This window comes from Eumetopias jubatus, unplaced genomic scaffold (assembly GCF_037043125.1).
Source record: "Eumetopias jubatus isolate StellerSeaLion01/CBP00866 unplaced genomic scaffold, mEumJub1_p1.0 scaffold_9, whole genome shotgun sequence".
NCBI lineage: Eukaryota > Metazoa > Chordata > Mammalia > Carnivora > Otariidae > Eumetopias > Eumetopias jubatus.
Window position 1 is genome coordinate 40,614,696 of NW_028274815.1, and position 7,293 is coordinate 40,621,988.

Sequence of the window (7,293 nt, forward strand, 5' to 3'; positions counted from 1 at the left end):
CCATCTGTGTTTCTGGCCTGGCAATCCCCAGCAGGCCCTGGATTATTTTTAGAATTGACAGAGGACTTCCAGATCACCTAGCCTGTGGTTCAGCCTAGGCTGCACATGAGACTCATTCAGGAAGCGTCTTGAAACAAACTGATGCTCAGGCCCCACTCCAGACCTGTTAGGATCTCCGGAGGTGGACACTGCCATCGGCCGGGTGATTCTGTTGGGCAGACTCTGCATTTCACAGTTGGGGAAGCCGAGGCTGGGAAGCCAAGTAGCATCACACGGCACACAGTAGGATATTACACAGACCTCAGCCTGGTAATGTAGACAGATCGTCATCATCATTCTCCTGATGTAGTGGGAGGCCCGAGTGGTTTACAAAGATATCCTCAGACATCATCTCTGTGAGTCCACATAACATGGGGTAAAGAAGGCAGGTAGATATGATCTCTGCTTTGAAGACCAGGAAACTGAGGCCCAGATGCATGAATTCCAAGTCTGAGACGGAGCCAGAACTATAATCTGACTTAATGCCCAAGACACCCAGAGGCAGGATGCCTTCCAGAGGGAGACACTCAGGTGAGCATGCCTTGGAGGGCTTGCATTCCTGAGCCCTGACCCAGACCCACTGTATCAGCACATCTGGGTGTGGGAGAGAGTATGTGCAGTTTCTAGAAACTCCTCAGGGGACTAAAGTTTGAGGATCATTTCGAGTGCATCCACTGTGGTGACCTGGGGCTAAATAGCAACAGAATATGCCTATTTAAAATTTAATTTTAATGGGGAGAGGGACGGACTTTTAAGTTCAATATGGCTGAACAAAAGAAAATCTCAGAAAAATTGTAATTAATACTCTCAGAGAGATACGATACTACATTTATTAAACTAGAATAGGATGGTATTTCATTTTAAAAAGAATGATAGGGCGCCTGGGTGGCTCAGTCGTTAAGCGTCTGCCTTCGGCTCAGGTCATGATCCCAGGGTCCTGGGATCGAGTCCCACATCGGGCTTCCTCCTCAGGGGGAAGCCTGCTTCTCTCTCTCCCACTCCCCCTGCTTGTGTTCCTGCTCTCACTGTCTCTGTCTCTGTCAAATAAATAAATAAAATCTTAAAAAAAAAGAACTATAGAATTTAAAAAAAAAAAAAAGAATGATAACATTAGAAAATAAACAAAATTCTCAGTGACAGTGCTTTTTAACCCCAAATCTTGGCCTAGCCACACTACAATTAAATATACATGAAGACATTTTCAGACTTTCAAAGTAAAAAATGAACCGACCTGCAAATAAACACACAAAGGAATGTGTCCTTTCTCAGAAAGCTACTGTGCATCGCATCTAGAAACCAACCAGTTCAGACCGGAGCAAAAGTCCTTTGGACGGGGAAGGCAGGATGGAGGTCTCTGGGGAAACATGACTGATACGTGTGAACCTATGGAAAATTGTACTAAGAGGCATTGTATGGAGCTGTAGGGGAAGGCTTGGCCAGAGAGTCGGAGAAAATGAAACAAATGAGAAGGAATGAGGCGAGGTTGCCTGGCTGGCTCGGTCAGAGGAGCATGTGACTCTCGATGTCGGGGTCCTGAGTTTGAGCCCCACGTTGAGTGTAAAGATTACTTAAAAATAAAATCTTAAAAAAAAAACTTAAAAGATAAAAAGAGAGAAAGAATGAGGCAAACACAAAAAGTAATGTCAGAAAGGTAATGCAATTTAGGGGCGCCTGGGTGTCTCAGTCGGTTGAGTCTGCCTTCGGCTCAGGTCATGATCCCAGGATCCTGGGATCGAGTCCGGCATCAGGTTCCTTGCTCAACTAGGAGACTGCTTTTCCCTCTCCCTGCAGCTGCCCCTGCTTGTACTCTCTCTCTCTCTCTCTCTCTCAAATAAATAAATAAAAACTTAAAAAATAAATCCATAACCTCCAAAAGTAATTCCAAAAATGTTTGACCCAGGCTACCTGGCTGGCTCAGTCAGTAGAGCAAGTGATTCTTGATCTTGGGGTTGTGAGTTTGAGCGATGTTGGATGCAGGGATGACAAAAAAGAAAAATGTTTGACCCAATAGCATCTTGGTTAAATATCAGAAAGGAAGGAGGGGCGCCTGGGTGGCTCAGTCGTTAAGCGTCTGCCTTCGGCTCGGGTCGTGATCTCAGGGTCCTGGGATCGAGCCCCGCGTCGGGCTCCCCGCTCAGCGGGGAGCCTGCTTCTCCCTCTCCTTCTCCCGCTGCTTCTGTTCCCTCTCTCTCTGTCCAATAAATAAATAAAATCTTAAAAAAAAGAAAGGAAGGAGATATTTACAGTACATATGCCAATAAAAGATTTGTAGGACGACTATGTAAAGAATTCTTTCTTACCCATCAATAAGGGGAAAGGGATACTGAATCCAAAAGGAAAATGGGCAAAAGATATAAACAGGAATTCATGAATGGCTCACAAATCAATGAAAAGTTTCACTAGAAATCAGAGACTAAAATAAAATAAAATACCATTAATAAAAATGAAATACTGGGACACCTGGGTGGCTCAGTTGGTTAAGCCTCTGTCTTTGGCTCAGGTCATGATCTCATGGTCCTGGGATCGAGCCCCGCATCAGGCTCCCTGCTCAGCGGGAAGCCTGCTTCTCCCTCTCCCTGCCACTCCCCCTGCCTGCGCTCTCTCTCCCTGACAAATAAATAAAATCTTAAAAAATAAATAAATAAAAATAAAATAAAATACCATTTCTTTTTTTCCCTTTCTGTTGACTTTTTAAAACAGTGACATTCTAATTTTGTTTTGCCATCTTTTCCTTCTGGTAGTAGGGAATTTATATACACTTTTAAATTCTTTTAGTAGGGCGCCTGGGTGGCTCAGTTGGTTAAGCGACTGCCTTCGGCTCAGGTCACGATCCTGGAGTCCCGGGATCGAGTCCCACATCGGGCTCCCTGCTCAGCAGGGAGTCTGCTTCTCCCTCTGACCCTCTTCCCTCTCATGCTCTTTGTCTCTCATTCTCTCTCTCTCTCAAATAAATAAATAAAATCTTAAAAAAATAAAATAAAAAATAAATAAATTCTTTTAGTAGCCACCCTTGAAAGTTTGCTAGGCATACATAGAAGGTTTAGATTTAGTGTTTTAACACTCTTTCTGAAAAAATTCCAAGGATCTTGTGTATTTGTCCAGTATTTTTAAAAGATTTTATTTATTTATTTGAGAGAGAGAGAGCGCACACAAACAGGGAAGAGGGAGAGGGTCCCAGGATCCCAGGGTCCCGGGATCAAGCCCCACATCAGGCTCCCTGCTCCGCGGGAAGCTTGCTTCTCCCTCCCCCACTCCCCCTGCTTGTGTTCCCTCTCTTGCTGTGTCCCTCTCTGTCAAGTAAATTAATAAAATATTTTTAGGGGCACCTGGGTGTCTCAGTCATTAAGCGTCTGCCTTCGGCTCGGGTCATGATCTCAGGGTCCTGGGATCGAGCCCCACATCAGGCTCCCTGCTCAGTGGGGGGCCTGCTTCTCCCTCTCCTCCTGCCTGTGCTCTCTATCAAATACATAAATAAAAAATTTTTCAACATAGAGTTATCATATGGGCCGGCAATTCCACTCCTAGATATATATTCAAGAGAAATTAAAACATGTCCACAGGAAAACTTGTGTGTGAATGTTCATAGTATCATTATTAGAAACAGCCAAAAAGTGGAAACATCTTAAATGTTCATCAATTATTGAATGGATAGGGCGCCTGGGTGGCTCAGATAGTTAAGCATCTGCCTTCGGCTCAGTCAGGTCATGATCCCAGGGTCCTGGGATCGAGTTCCGCATCGGGCTCCCTCCTCCTTGGGAGCCTGCTTCTCCCTCTGCCTCTCTCTCTCTCTCATGAATAAATAAATAAAAATTCTTAAAAAAAAAAAACCAACAAAACTATTGAATGGCTAAACAAAATGTGGTATATCCATACAATGGAATGTTATTCAGCAGAAAAGAAAGTAGAAGCAAAGAAAGTAAGGGGTGAAGTATTGATCCATACTACAACATGAATAAATCCTGAAAACAGGCTAACTGAAAGAAGTCAGACTCGAGGACCACATTATAGTATGATTCCATTTATATGACATAATCAGAAGAGGAAAATCCATAGACAGAGGAAGCAGATTGGTAATTGCTTGGGGCGGGGGGAGGACAGGGGAGAATGGGGAGTGACAGCTACTGGATATGGGGTTCCTTTTGGGGGGATAAAAATGTCCTAAGATTGTGCTGATAGTCGCACAACTCCATGACTGTACTAACAACATTGAGTTGTGTACCTTATTTTTTTTTTTAAAGATTTTATTTATTTATTTGAGAGAGAGAATGAGGTAGAGAGAGAGCATGAGAGGGGAAAGGGTCAGAGGGAGAAGCAGACTTCCTGCTGAGCAGGGAGCCCGATGCGGGACTCGATCCCGGGACTCCAGGATCATGACCTGAGCCGAAGGCAGTCGCTTAACCAACTGAGCCACCCAGGCGCCCGAGTTGTGTACTTTAAATGGGTGAATCATAAGGCGTGTGAATTATATTTCAATAAAGCTACTTATAAAAAGATAACAATCCAGCCATTGAATTCCTTGGTATTTACCCAAATGAATTCAAAACTTGTGTCCACACAAGAACCTGCACAAGGATGTGTATAACAGCTTTATTCATAACTGCCCAAACTGGGAAGTAAAGACGATGCCCTTCAATAGGTGAATGGATAAATAAACTGTGGTACATCCAGACAGTAGAACATTATTCAGCGCTAAGAAGAAATGAGTTTTCAAGCCATAAAAAGACATAGGGGAAACTGAAATGCTTATTACTAAGTGAAAGAAGCCAATGAGAAGAGGCCATATACTGTGTGATTCCAGCTATCTGACATTCTGGAAAAGGCAAAACTATGAAGACCATAAAAAAAATCAGTGGTTGCTAGGGATTGCGGGAAGGAGAGATGAACAGGTGGAGCAGAGGATTTTTAGAGCAGTGAAGCTACTCTGTACACTACAGTGACATGGATGGTGGATACATGTCATTGTACGTTTGTCAAAACCGATAGAATGTTCACCATCAAGAGTGAACCCTAGGGGCGCCTGGGTGGCTCAGTTGGTTGAGCGACTGCCTTCGGCTCAGGTCATGATCCTGGAGTCCCGGGATCGAGTCCCGCATCGGGCTCCCTGCTCAGCAGTGAGTCTGCTTCTCCCTCTGACCCTCCCCTCTCTCATGCTCTCTCTATCTCATTCTCTCTCTCAAATAAATAAATAAAAACTAAAAAAAAAAAAAGAGTGAACCCTAATGGGGTGCCTGGGTGCTCAGTCGGTTAAGCGTCTGCCTTCAGCTCGGGTCATGATCCCAGGGTCCTGGGATCGAGCCCCACATCGGGCTCCCTGCTCGGCAGGAAGCCTGCTTCTCCCTCGCCTTCTGCCCCTCCACCCCGCTCATGCTCTCTGTCACTCACTCTCTCTCAAATAAATGAATAAAATCTTAAAAAAAAAAAGGGTGAACCCTAATGTACACCATAAACTTTGGGTGATAATGAATGTAGGCTCATCACTTGTAACAAATGGACCACTCAGGGGCATGGGTGGGGTATCTGGCAACTCTGTCCATTTTGTTCAATTTTGCTGTGAACCTCAAACTGCTCTAAAATTAAAATCTATTTAAAAAAAAAAGAGAAGAAAAAAGTGACAATCACTTATACTGTTAAGGAAAAGATATTAGACCATCTTCTGGCTTCCAAAATTGCCCTGAGAAATCTACTGCCTGTCTAATTGTGGTTTCTTTGTAGGCAACCTGACTATTTTCTGTGGTCTTTTAAAAAGATCATCTTAGATAAACTCTATCTTAGGAGATCTGCAGTCTCACTGCGCTGTGTCTAGGTGTTGGCTTCTTTTCTTCTTATTTCCTGCAGCTGTGACTCTGGTCTGTCCTCAGCGCCAGAACTCTCTCAGCCATTCTTCAAAGATGCCTCCCTTCCAGTCTCTCTAGTCTCTCCTCCTTTTGACAGGCATATGCTGGACCTTCCCATTTTACCCTTCTTGTTTCGTAACTGTCTCTTTGTGTTTTCCATCTCCTTGCCTCTCTCTCTTTTCCCTCTGGATCATTTTTCTCTTCATCTTTGTGTAATCTGTTTAACCCTTTCATTAAGGTGTTGTTTTTTTTCACTTTTTATTTGAGACAGTTGTAGATTCCCATGCAGTTTTAAGAAATGGTCCCATGTCCTCTCTACCCAGTTCCCCCAATGGTAATATCTTGCAAAACTATAGTACAGTATCAACAACATGAGTGGACCTAGAGGGTAATTATGCTAAATGAAATAAGTCAAAGACAAATACTATGATTTCACTTGTATGTGGAATCTGAAACAAACAAAAAACGAGCAAACAAATCCAGAAACACATCCAGAAACACCATTTTTTTAGAGGGCAGGGCAGAGGGAGAGAGAGAATCTTTTTTTTTTTTTTAAAGATTTTTTAAATTTATTTTTTAACAGAGAGAGAGGGAACACAAGCAGGGAGCGTGGGAGAGGGAGAAGCAGGCCTCCCACCGAGCGGGGAGCCCAGTGCGGGACTCGATTCCAGGACCCTGGGATCACGACCCGAGCCGAAGGCAGACGCTTAACGACTGAGCCACCCAGGCGCCCGGGAGAGAGAGAATCTTAAGCAGACTCCACACCCAGCACAGTGCCTGACATGGGGCTCGATCTCATTACCCTGAGATCATGACCTGAGCTGAAATCAAGAGTCAGACGCCTAACCAACTGAGCCACCCAGGCGCCCCCAGAAACACGACCATTAATAAGAGAACAAACTGCTGGTTGCCAGAGGGGAAAGGATGCGGGATGGGCAAAATGGGTGAAGGGGAGTCGGGGGTCCAGCCTTCCAGTTATGGGAGGAATAAGGCACGAGGATGAAAGGTGGAGAACAGGGAATGTAGTCATTGTTTTGTTGTAATAGCCTTGCATGGCGTCAGACGGTAGCTACACTTGTGGTGAGCATTGCATAAGGTATAGACTTCTCTGGAGTTGTTCGGTCACTATATTGTACACTTTTTTTTTTTTTAAGATTTTTACTGGGGCGCCTGGGTGGCTCAGTTGTTAAGCGTCTGCCTTTGGCTCAGGCCATGAGCCTAGGGTCCTGGGATCGAGCCCTGCATCGGGCTCCCTGCTCCGCGGGAAGCCTGCTTCTCCCTCTCCCACTCCCCCTGCTTGAGTTCCCTCTCTCGCTGTCTCTCTCTCTCTGTCAAATGAATAAATAAAATCTTAAAAAATATATAAAGATTTTTATTTATTCATTTGAGACTCAGAGATACAGAGAGAAAGAGAACATGA